Source organism: Haliotis rufescens, unplaced genomic scaffold (genome assembly GCF_023055435.1).
Source record: "Haliotis rufescens isolate VD_foot unplaced genomic scaffold, xgHalRufe1.0.p SCAF_98, whole genome shotgun sequence".
In the NCBI taxonomy this organism is placed as follows: Eukaryota; Metazoa; Mollusca; class Gastropoda; order Lepetellida; family Haliotidae; genus Haliotis; species Haliotis rufescens.
The window spans coordinates 654999-668679 of NW_025964392.1; the positions used below are offsets into that span (position 1 = coordinate 654999).

The window sequence follows — 13681 nt, forward strand, 5'->3', positions numbered from 1 at the left end:
TTTCGTGTTGTTGACTACTATGTCTATCTTTGTTGAAATTAATTCTTTCATTGATTGTGTCTGTGCTTTATGTTGCGGTCGGTTCTGCTTACGTGTTTGTTATTTTCTGCTGCTTATGTTAAGTGGTAAAGTCACCGTGTATCTTTGTCCATTTCTCGTCACTTATGTCCTGTCATTGTCCCCACTTGCCCTTTTTGCCGGTTCTTTATCTGTATTATTTGACATGCCAGTGTTTTGTACTCTTCTTGTTCTGTGTGCTTATGCTATGTCGAAATGTCATTCATGTGTTTCTGTAGCTACTGCCCCTATTGATGTCCCCCTACTGCCCTTTGTATGTTGTTTTATTTGTGCATATGCTGCTGTTGTTATCTCTTCATTTACTGTTAAAGTTTTTGTTTATTTGTTTATCTGTCCATGTTTCTTACATTCTATTCATTTCTTGTTCCAATTGGATATTTGTTACTTTGAGCTGTTGCCTGGTTTTCGGAGGCATCGATATTAAACTGATTTTTAGAATGAGATGAGGTGCCACGGGGCTTGCTCCGCCCTCATCACGGGTTGACCCGGTATTGCAGTACCTCCGGGAATGGCTCAGTTGACCCGGTATTGCAGTACCTCCAGGAATGGCTCACCACTCATATTTCATTAAAAATTTAGAACTGTCAGCTTTGCCTACATCTTCACATTCGTGTTATTTTGCACTGCCGCTCCGTTTTTCGCCCTTAGTTCTCAATAGATACTCTATTTTATTACTTTTAAACCTTAGAAAAATATCTGTTCACACATGCAGCCCGTCCTCTAACCACACAAACCCGTACAAGTTTGTAAAAGTAGCATTTTTCAACTTTCAGCAACATACAGTCCCCCGTAACCAAGGCCGTCGGCCATGACGCCGTACGCCAGAAATGACGTCTAGACAATCACTCCGTCACAACATCAGTCTGCTTCGTCACTACAAGACGTTTTCTAGGTCGCATCCCCCCTAAATAGATGTATGTTTAAAGAACTACACACACGCCTGATGCGTCATTACACTTTGTGCAAGTGAGTTCATTTTCCAATATTCATTACAGTTCTGTCGTATTTTTCGTCTTCAATGCAATTTTTCATAGAATTCATTCATTTTTCGCTTTGCTGGACACCTTAAGTATCTTTACCTTTAGTTTATTAAATACATTTGGGCAATTTGGATTGGATTGTCACTCTTACCCACGCGCGGCTCAAATTCAAGCTGGCCTGTCAACCCTTGCCTCCCCGAGTCCACTCATTAAGTCCTAATGTTGCGGCCGGTATTCACGTTGGACTTGGTCGCTGCAAGACGTTTACCCAACGTCGGGCGAGGTTTTATCGGCGCACTCTTTATACATAGGAAAATGGTTCTATTTACTCCATTTTTACATTCATCAAAGACGCTGAATATCTTCACAGACGTCTTGCAGTCGGGTGTCGCACTCGTGTGCTGTCAACATTTTTACTCATTTGTGCATGTAATATTGCTGGCCAAGGATTTTAAGCGCTTCATGTAAATAAACAGCCCCTAAATGGTATGTTGTGTACTTTGCCAGCGCAAGCCGGCAACCGGCATCGCTTCTCGGCCTTTTGGCTCAGATCAAAGACTGGAGGAGGATTTCAACAACACAGCGTTTGACGGAGACATCAGTGGTGACTATAATAGGGACTTTTTTTGTGTGCCAATAAATTTGTGTGATTTTTCTCCTCTCTAGGTCTACGGGTGGGACTTGTTGCTTCGGCATCAAGTAGACCTTCGGGTCACCCCCCATTTATTATTTTTTTCCCTTTTCCTGGAGATGGCCTGGGTGAATGCCGCGAAGGTGCGGCCTTTGTCCAATACTCAGGTGAATGATGTCAGGGCAAGGTTGACCGTCAAGGCTGAGACAACGGTGACGAATTTTCCTAGAGATAAAATGTTCAATGCTATTAAATCTGCTTTACCAACGTTTTCGGGCAAGGATTTGGAGGCCTTTTGGAAGGCGGAGAGGAATGGTTGCTGGTTCTTGACCTTCCATAAACATCACAAGGCGGATGTTCTTCTTCAGACCCAGTCGTTACCATACGATAATGGTCATGTGGTCTTTTCCATGTACCAGAAACCGGTCATAACCCTCCGGGTTCATTGGCTTCACCATACTGTGAGAGATAGCTATGTGGCGGAATATTTTTCCCGTTATGGTAAGGTGCTAAATGTTTCATATGATCATTGTGTATTGCCTGATGGAGCTAAAGTCTTCAGCGGTGTGAGACTCGTCGCAATTGAGGTAACTGAGAATGACAAAAACTTTCTGCCTCATATTGTCAAAATAGGTGATCGCATGGCCATGCTTATAACAGCTCCGGGTCGCCCTCCCCTGTGTCTCAAGTGTGGCGAGACGGGGCACCAAAGGTATCATTGTCCTAAGGGCGAGGTCAGGGTGGAAGACGCTGCCAGATCTCGTAAAAAGCCTTCAGGTGAGATTACTCAAAATTTTGCTGACAGTAACAAGGTACCAGACGAGGTCGAAGAGGAGGTTGAGGGTGAGGAGGAATCGGAGGATGATGGATTAGCTGATAAGGGTGAGCATATGGATACCGACTGCGAGGACACTGGAGCGCCGGTGTCAGAGGAAGGGGAGACAACTGTGCCAGTTGATCAGGAGGGAGTGAATGCTGGAGATGACGGTGTTAGTGATAATTTAGATCTCTTTTCACAGGAAGGGAACGATGAACTTGCTGATTTGCCACTTGCCACCTCTGAAGCTGCTGACACTTCTCATCCTGGTAAGAAAAATGCAAGGTCAAGGTCGGATGGAGGGGGTGGCGAGACCAAGAAGTTCAGGTCGCACCTGGTCAGTAATGTGAGCCAAGCTGCATGCTCGGCCCTCACCCCTCCCCGAAGTGCAAGGTCCAAGGCTGTGACATGTGTAGAGGTGACTGATCCGCCCTAAGATAAGTTCTTTTCTGTCTCCTTGATTATGAATATGGACATGTCCCTCGACTTTGAGATAGAATGGCGCCTTTAACTAACTTCTCCCATCGTTTGGAGTCTTTTGGTCATTTGTTGTGTTTATCTTTTCTTGTATATGAATTCACCACTTTACCTTACATTTCATGTTTAATTTTTTTACTATAAATTGTAATGGGCTGTTACACAGCCCTAGTATATTAAACACTTTGGGCATTGATTTTCTCTTCCTTCAAGAGACCCATGTGCATTATTTGGCTTTAGGTAAGTGTTTGCTGATAGGTTTAATGGGGTAGCATATTGGTCTGTTGGATCAAATAATAGCAGGGGTGTTGGTTTAGTTATTAGTAATAATTGCGGGTTCATGATAGATCAATATCATTATGATGTTGATGGGAGGTTTATTGTTGTTGATATTTCTAATGGTAATTCTAGGGTTAGATTAATTAACGTTTATGCTCCTGATGTGCCGAAAGAAACAACGGAGTTCTTTAATCGAATGGCTCACTATTTAGTTACAAATAGACATATTATTTTAGGTGGGGATTTTAACTGTGTGCTTAATTTGAAATTAGATAAGGTTGGTGGTAATAGGGATTTTATACAACAAGGGGTTAATATTCTGAAGCAATTGGTCTCGGACTTTTCTCTCTCTGATGTTTTTCGTTCTCTCTTTCCAGATTTAGTTGCTGTCACATGGTCCAATACTACTGGTATTGGTTCTCGCCTTGACAGGTTTTATTTCTCCTCTCATCTGTTGCCTGCTGTCGACACTTCGACCATCACTCCCTGTGCTTTTTATCCCCCGCCGCGCGAAAGCGCGAAGCGGGGGATATAGTATTCACGACCGTCCGTACGTCCGTCCGTACGTCCGTCCGTACGTCCCACCTGTTTGTTGCCGCGATATCTCAAGAACTAAACACTGGATTGTCTTCATATTTGGAACTTTGGTGTATATACAGACTCCGCAGACACCAGTCGGTTTTGGTGACCTTGATCCCATTTTCAAGGTCACAGCAGGCAAATCTGCTTTTGGAGTTGGAAAACGGTGTTGCCGCGATATCTCAAGAACTAAACACTGGATTGTCTTCATATTTGGAACTATGGTGTATATACAGACACCGCAGACACCAGTCGGTTTTGGTGACCTTGATCCCATTTTCAAGGTCACAGCAGGCAAATCTGCTTTTGGAGTTGGAAAACGGTGTTGCCGCGATATCTCAAGAACTAAACACTGGATTGTCTTCATATTTGGAACTATGGTGTATATACAGACACCGCATACACCTGTCAGATTTGGTGACCTTGACCCCATTTTCAAGGTCACAGCAGGCAAATCTGTTTTTGGAGTTGGAAAACGGTGTTGCCACAATATCTCAAGAACATATTTGGTACTATCGTGTATATACAGGCGGGGGATATTTCGTCACTCTGTGACAAATACTTGTTCTAATCATGATAATATGTGTCGGTAAGTCTTAAGGATTTTGAGGGTATAGATTTTGGACCTTCGTACTGGAACTGTAACAGTTCTATTTTCGATCAAGCTTTCAAATTGTTGTTTACTGGTTTTTGTAAATGTCGCATTCCTCCTTTGGAGAATGTTTCACTTGCTTGGTGGGATACCTTTAAAATTCAAATTCAGGATTTTATAAAGTTGGTTTTAAAAGATAGGAATAGTTCTCGTGTATCCCTCCGTAAGGATTTGGAAAATCAATACCAAAACCTATGCCATGCTGAATCCGCTCATCCTGGACAATTTGTTGATCAAAAATTGGAAGTCAAAAATCAACTTAAGGATTTGGACAATATGGAATTTAAGGGTCATCTCATCCGATCTAAGGCTAATGACCTTGAAAATAGTGAAAAGCCTTCTAGTTATTTTTTTCGCAAGGAAGCCAAGAGGGGTAAACAAAAATCCATCTCTTCAATTTTAGATCCTTCTGGTGTTTTGTTAAAATCCTCTCAGGACATCATGGGTGTTTTTGTTGATTTCTATTCTCATCTTTTTGCTGCTGAACCCATTGATGAGAAAATGTGTAACGATTTCCTTGCTGATTTACCTAAACTTGATTCGGATGTTGCGGCCACTCTAGAAGGTGTTATATCGAAAGATGAAATTTTATCAGCCCTTAAGGCCATGGAGAATGATAAATCTCCGGGTCCGGATGGACTTACTAAGGAGTTTTATGTGTTTTCTTTTGATGTTCTTGGTGATGTCTTTTTGCGTCTCGTTCATTTATGTTTCTCTGAGGGTACACTCCCTTCTTCGTCTAAGAATTCTCTAATTACTCTTATTTGTAAGGATTTTCAACATGCAGAAAATGTTCGTAAATGGCGTCCGATCTCTTTATTAAATATTGATGTCAAAATTATCTCCAAAGTATTGTATACACGTTTAGGCCATGTTATTGGGAATATTGTTCATCTAGATCAAACCTGTGCTGTACCTGGTCGGTCTATTCAAGACAATTGTCATTTAATTCGCAATGTGCTTGATTATGTGGATCAGAAAGATCTACCTTGTGCTTTTATCAGTTTAGATCAGGAAAAGGCCTTCGATAGGGTCTCCCATGACTATTTGTTTAAAGTATTGGATGCATTTGGGTTTGGTCCTCATTTTAAAAAGTGGGTCAAAATTCTATATTCTGACATTTCCAGTTCCGATATTGTTAATCAGCACATTTCTCGGTCTTTTTCTGTTACGAGGTCTGTCAGGTAAGGGTGTGGCTTGTCCCCGTCCCTGTATGTTTTGTCACTGGAGCCTCTTTTGCAAAAAATCCGTAATAATCAATTGATTAAAGGAGTCCCATTACCAGGTAGTTCTGATTCAGCTAAAATATCTGCGTATGCTGATGATGGGCTGGGATTCTGTACTACAGATGCTTCTCTTCACAATCTTTTAGAAACGTATTCTCGCTTTGGCAGGGCATCTGGGTCCAAATTGAATATGTCTAAAACAAAAGGAATTTTTGTAGGTAAATGGAAGTCTAGGTCCGATCACCCTTTTGGTATTTCTTGGATTGACCAGACTAAAATTGTTGGAATTGTTGTTGCTCAGGACGTCAGTGATGATGATCAATTTCACTCTGTTTTATCCAAATTCCGGTTAGTTCTAAATTCTTGTAAAGGGCGCTCTGTTTCGGTGTTTGGTAAGACTATTCTGTGTAATGTTTTGGGTTATCTAAATTATGGTATCGTGGAGCTGTTACCATAGTTTCACAACATTATATTGATCTCTTCCAGAGGGAGATGTTTCGGTTTATTTGGCAGTCCAAGGCTGAACCTATTCGGCGCTCCGTTTTGTATAAGGCCATTCTTGAGGGGGGTCTTGGTGCTCTGCACATCAATTCGAAATTGCAATCTTTCCAATTGAAACATGTTCAAAAATTGCTTACAGGCTGTTCAGCAAAGTGGACGTTTTTTGCAAAATATTGGTTAGGCTTATCCTTACGTAAGTATTCACCTGACTTTACTTCTCTCCGTATCCCTCACTCTGAGACGAAACCTATATTCTATCAGCATTGTTCTTTATCTGTTAAATTGTTTGAATCTCTGGTTTCGGATCCGCTGGTAGCTATCAGGAATTCTACTGCCAAGCAGTTTTATGATTGTTTATTAAAAAAAAATAACTGAAAATAAAATTGAAAGATTGTATCCACAAGTTCCTTTTGGTCTGGTTTGGCATAATTTACATCATTCGTTTGTGGACTGTCTTCATAAATCCGCTAATTATCGTCTCATCTATAACTCCCTTCCTTTAGGGTATATTCTTCATACCCGTGGCTTGTCTGTCTCTCCGGACTGTGTTCTTTGTCGATCAGCAATAGAAACATCTGATCACCTTTTTATCTCCTGTCCCTGCTCTTGTGTGTTGTGGAATGTTGTTTTCCCATGGTTAGCAAATCTCTCTTCTGGACTTTTGAAAAAATCACATGAAGTTGTCATGTTTCGATTGGTACCGAAAATTCCCAATCCTTGGAAATTTGCTGTTTGTGTCTATCTCTTGGCTTTGGCGAAATATTCTATTTGGATTATAAGGAATCTGAATAAATTTGAACACAAACGGCTTACTGGGAATGATATTGTCTTACGTTTTCTAGCTCTCGTAAAGACACGTATTAGGGTCGATTTCTTTCGTCTATCTACCTCTACTTTTGCTCAATACTGGTTGTCCTCGCCTTTTTTCTGCAATGTCAATGCCTCATCAAAATTAGTTTTTCATATATAATGTTTCGTTATCCATTTGTCTGTTTTCACTGCTTTGATTGTTATGTTGTGTTATGTTATATTTACTGTTGCTTGATCAGTGTGATGTGCTATTTATGACTTCTTTGATATGCTCTTGTGTTTTGGTTTTGAGTATTGTGTTATGTTATAGACTTGTTTTCATATTTAGTGTAATGACATTATTTGTCTGCTTGCGTGTCCATGTTCCTTTAGTGTCCTACTCTCTGTCCCCATATTGCCCTTTTGTTAATGTTTCTCAGTTGTTTGCTGTTTCTAGTTCAGTATTAATTTGTTCTGAGTTTCATGTCAATTTTAGTGTTACAACACTGCCTCGCCGGGCTGTTCTGTGTTTGTTTACTCCTTATTGCTGTATTATGTTGCTTATTATGTCTTATTTCTTCTAGCTCTCTCTTGTTATGGTCACTACCCCACCACTGTGATAGCGTTTTTATTTGTGGGTAGTGACTTCTCTGTCGTTTTCTGTATTTTCAGTTTCTCATATTGTAATAAACCGTTTTTATATAAAGAAAAAAGAAAAAAAAAGTATCTTAGCCAAACCAGAGGAATACAGTGGATTTTGTGCTCGATTCTTGGATTGTGGGATTCCTGAGGTGACTATACTTTTTGTGCTTTTTATTGTGCTTACTTTTTCACAGGTCTACGGGTGGTACTGTCACTTTTAAGTGACAGTAGACCTTCAGTGGTCACCACCCCTCAAGAATCTCCACAATGGCTGAGGAAGGTGCCATGAGGATCCCTACAGTGCCCAGCAGATTCTTCAAGAAGGATGCATCTAGGAACACTGCAAAGATCATCTGCAGGAAGCCTGGGCTACAAAAACTCCAAGTACTCCAGGTAATTCAAGCATTATTGAAGGGATTTTCTATGAATGATGTTGTCAGTGTCTGGAAAACTAAAAGACTTTGGAGAAATTTTTGTCACATTTAAAGATGACAGAATGGTTGGCCTTTTGGAATCTATTGGCTCCCAAATTATTGGAAATGATAGATATCAGTTCTCTGCGTACAACAGAGAAATTGTGAACCTGAAGGTCCATTGGTTGCATGGAACCATATCCAACCAGTTCCTGGTGGAGTTCTTTTCCAATTATGGCTGTGTCATAAATGTAGAAAATGAGACTGAAGAACTTCTCAATACCAAAGTTCTCGGTGGAATCCGCTTGGTCACACTGGAAATATTTGAGTCCATGAAAGATGACCTCCCATATATTGTTAAAATGGGACATAAAATGCAAATGCTCATCTCTGCTTTTGGCCGCCTTCCCATTTGCTTCAAATGTTTTAAGATTGGGCATGTAAGGTCCAACTGTCCCAACCATACAAGGTCATCAGATGCGCACAGTGCATGGATGACTAACGTTAATGCGCAATACGAACGTGAGTCTAGATTGGCGCAGGAACAAAGAGGCAAGGGTGGAGACATGATGGATCAGGAATAACTGATATTATATCAAGTACCCCAGATGAGGTTGCCCGTGATGGAGAGAGTTCTTCAAGTGAGGATGAATGTGAGATGGATGCCAGGGAACATCAATCTGATATGGGAGAGGGGGAGGTTGTTTGGGATAAAACCGACCAAGAAGAATTAGACATGGTAGATTCTGTGGCATTATCTCAAGACAATGTAGATATGGAGATGTCCACTCAAAACACTGACACATTAATGGCAAGTATGAATATTGACAAATCTCCTGAATCATCACAGAGGAGCAGAAGTGCTAGCACTTCTAGAGAGAGTAGATCTAGGTCAGCGGGAAAGGGAAACAAAAGACCTCCGTTGACAGGCTCACATCATGCCTTATCTAGTGGCCTAGAGTTGGGCAAAAAAAACAAAAAACAAGGCTCTGGGGCTGACAAATCAGTTACATGAGACATTGTAATTCCAGAATCCTACAATAACGACCTATAAGCTATGCCCTCGGACTTTGATCATGACTAATGGAAAAAACAAAACCCTCTCCCTCTTTAGGGAGTTGACGTATAAACAGTTTTTCAAAAATATTGTATATTATACAAATATGTTTATATATGTTAGTATGTGTGTGTGTATGTTTGTGTATGTGTATATGTGTATATATGGTTTTTAATCTGAAAGTAGCATAAACAACAACAACAACAAGTATGTATAATTTTACTTAATTGTAATGGGTTATTAGATTCACCCAATAAGATTAATGTACTATCCAAAAAATTCAATGCTTGTATTGTTTTTCTTTTCTTACAGGAGACTCATGTCCATAACTTACATATAGCTAAACAATTTGGGGCCAGATTTAATGGCAAAGCCTTTTGGTCATTTGGGAACAATTACAGTAGAGGGGTTGGAATTATTATTAAAGAAGGAGTTAACTTTGTTGTGGAAATGTTTAAATTTGATATAGAAGGGCGTTATAATGTCATAGATGGTACGGTTGGTGGGGTTAGAATTAGATTCATCAATGTATATGCACCCAATAATTCGGGTGATCGGGTGTTGTTCCTTCAAACATGAGATACGTTTTTAGAAACTAATAGGATAATAATAATAGGGGGAGATTTTAATTGCGTCTGTAATTTAAAGTTGGACAAAATAGGGGGTAATGTTATAGATAACCAAAAAGGTGCTAACATTATTGGACAGTGGGTCTCTAATTTTTCTATTACTGACATTTTTCGTTCTTTATTTCCAGATGCGGTGGTGGTATCTCGGCGTTATGCTGCTGGTGTTGGGTCTAGACTTGATCGCTTTTACTTTTCTACATCCTTGCTGTCAGCTGTCGACACTGCAACAATCTCTCCATGCTCCTTCTCAGACCACGACTACGTAACGGTAATGCTCAAAGATTTTGAAGGCATAGATTTTGGTCCATCTTATTGGAAATGTAATAGTTCTATATTTGATTCAGATTTTAAGAAATTGTTAGCACATTTTTGTGAGTCTCATGTTCCACCCCTAAAAGAAGTAACTCTAGACTGGTGGGATGAATTTAAAACATTAATCAAGAAATTTATTATTCAAAACCAAAAGATTCGTAATAAAGCCCGGCTATCCCACCGTAAAGATTAAGAATCCCAATATCGGAATCTATGTCATGCTGAATCTACTAATCCAGGTCTTTATACAGACCAAATAATGGAGATAAAAAAAACAATTGCTCGAATTTGAAATGATGGAATTTAAAGGTCATATTATTCATTCTAAAGCTAAAGACCTAGAACATGGTGAAAAACCTTCTAGTTATTTTTTGCGCAAGGAAGTCAAGAGGGGTAGGAAAAAATCGATTTCTTCAATTTTAGATCCATCTGGGAACTTAGTAAAATCCTCTCGTGACATCATGGGCGTTTTTGTTAATTTTTATTCAGAACTGTTTAGAGCTGAGCCCATTGATGAAGAAATATGTAAGGACTTCCTTGAGGAATTACCAAAATTGAATTCGGAACTTTCGGAACTACTAGAAGGTGAAATTACAAAAGATGAAATTCTTGATGCTATTAAGGCTATGGATAATAATAAGTCTCCAGGTTTGGACGGGCTTACCTAGGAGTTTTACATGTTTTCTTTGATGTTCTTGGTGATGTGCTTCTACGTCTTGTGCATTTGTGTTTTGACAATGGCTCCTTGCTTAATTCTTCTAAAACGTCTCTTATTACTCTTCTTTGTAAGGATGTTAATAACGCAAATAATGTGCGAAACTGGCGCCCAATATCTTTATTAAATGTTGATGTCAAAATTATCTCTAAAACGTTATGCACACGTTTGGGTAAAGTTATAGGTGATGTTGTTCATCAGGATCAATCTTGCGCTGTTCCGGGTCGATCTATTCAAGATAATTGCCATTTACATCGTAATGTGTTGGATTATGTGGAGCAAAAAAATCTCCCTTCTGCATTCATTAGTTTAGATCAAGAAAAGGCTTTTGATCGTGTTTCCCACCAGTTTTTATTTAAAGCATTGGACGCTTTTGGCTTTGGTCCGAATTTCAGAAAGTGGGTCGAAATCTTATATAATGACATATCCAGTTCTGTAATTGTTAACCAACACATCTCTCGGCCTTTTCCGGTAACGAGGTCTGTCAGGCAGGGTTGTGGATTATCCCCGTCCCTGTATGTACTTTCTCTGGAGCCTCTTCTTCACAAAATCCGTAAAATGCAATGTATTGAAGGTATTCAACTTCCAGGTGCAAATGACTCAGCTAAGATATCTGCTTATGCTGATGATGGGCTTGGTTTTTGTACAACAGATGCTTCAATCCGAAATTTGTTAGAAGTTTATCATACATTTGGCAAAGAATCTGGGTCCAAATTGAATATAGCAAAAACAAAAGGAATTTTCGTTGGTAAATGGAAATCAAGATCAGACCATCCTTTCGGTATTTCTTGGACAGACCATTCAAAAATAGTTGGAATTCTGATAGGCAATCCAATCAGTAATGATGATCACTTTCATCCTATTATATCAAAATTTCGAGCTGTTCTAAAAATGTCTAAAGGGCGTATTATTACATCAATTTTTGGTAAAACTATATTGTGCAACATTTTAGGTCTATCTCAGCTTTGGTACCAGGGGGCTGTGGTATCAATTTCAAATTATTATGTCGATCTTTTTCAAAGGGAGACCTTTCGATATATTTGGCAATCCACTGCTGAACCAATTAGACGTACTGTTTTGTATAAAGCTGTTTTAGATGGAGGTATCGGTGTGATACACATCAAATCAAAATTACAGTCCTTTCAATTAAAACATATTCAAAACCTTATAAAAGGATGCTCAGCAAAGTGGACTTATTTTGCAAAATACTGGCTAGGTATGTCCTTACGACACTACTGTCCTGACTTTTTTTCCCTCATTCTGAGACGGCTCCTAAATTTTATCAGCAGTGTTTTTCGGCAGTAAAAGTATTTGAGTCTATAGTTTCAGATCATTTAGGAGACATGTTGACCTTTAACTATAAACAATTCTATCATGCACTGCTTTCAAAAATTACAGAAAATAGAGTAGAACGTATATATCCTCAATTAGATTTCAAATCCATTTTGCGAAATCTTCATCAGCACTTTGTGGATAATATTCAAAAATCTGTTAACTATCGTCTCATCTATAATGCTCTCCCTCTAGGCTATATTCTCCATACTCGTGGAATGTCTGTCTCTCCTGACTGTGTTCTTTGTCGGTCTGGGTGTGAAACTGCTGACCATCTTTTCTGTCATTGTCCTTGTGTCAATGTTTTGTGGAGTATCGTTTTTCCGTGGTTAAATCACCTCTCTGATGGGTCGGTAAAACAATCCCCGAGGCTAATTAAATTTGGGTTATTGCCCTCAAATCAAAATTCATGTAAATTTGCTGTTTGTGTGTATATTTTGTCTTTGGCTAAATATTCAATCTGGTGGATGAGAAATGAAAATAAATTTGAGCAGAAACATCTCTCGGGAAACGATATTGTCTTGCGTTTTCTGTCTCTCCTTAAAACACGTATTCGGGTCGACTTCTTTTGACTGTCCTCTGTCTCCTTTGCGAAATATTGGCTCTCGCCATCCTTATTCTGTTCTGTCAATACAAGTAATTCCTTAAAGATTAATATATAATCATATTATACATTTCTCATTTAATTACTTATAACTTTACATGTTGCATACATGAATTATCTGTATATTTTAACAGATCACATAATGTGTTAAATACATTTAATTCACACAGTGTAATAAATATTTTAATCATGATGACTGTACATTATAAAATGTGTGTTCTCACTTGTCCCCATTATGCATGGGCTGTAGTTAATAGTACTTGATTATGATTATTCATGTTCAAGATTCTGATTATTCATGTTCAATTACGTTGTTGTTGTTTATAATATAAAGATATTTATCTTGTATGATTTGTATTATAAAAACATTGATTATTTCAATTTAACTGTTGTACAATGCAAATTCAAAATTGTAACTTTCCCACATTGGATGTCTCCCAGCCCCTCCATTATATATAATAATGTTATAAAACTATTATGTCTTGCTTCATCATTTTGATAAATATAGAATAGTGTCAATTCTAAATTATAAATTCCAACATTGGATGTCCCCCAACCAGATACGTAGGTATACTACTAGTACATAGATACTATATTTTCCTTTATTAATTAAGAAAATCTCAAAATGTCAATTCTAAATTAAACGTTTCCCCCATTGGATGTCCCCAACCCAGTAGCATGAGTATTGTTAACGTTGGATATTTGATAATGTTTTCTTCTTTATACTTTCTGATGTTAGGGCCACTTCCCCAATCACTGTGAAAAGTTGTTTTAATGTTAGGGGTGGTGGCCTCATTGCTGTCCAAATATGTATTTTCATTTTCCATATCTGTGAATAAATTTATTAAAAAAAAGTAAAAAAGTATCTGTTCTTATCAGCTTAATATCTGATACGTCTCTGATACTTTTTGTGAGGAGTATATTTAGGCGGCCCTGCAGTGACAGCGCTGTCCGCGACTGTACTTAAG

The 13681-nt window shown here is 38.8% G+C and overlaps 1 pseudogene; it reads left to right on the top strand.

Moving 5' to 3' along the window:
• The first annotated feature begins 434 nt into the window (after positions 1-434).
• LOC124120778 lies at positions 435-600 on the top strand (annotated as a pseudogene).
• Positions 601-13681: the final 13081 nt, after the last annotated feature.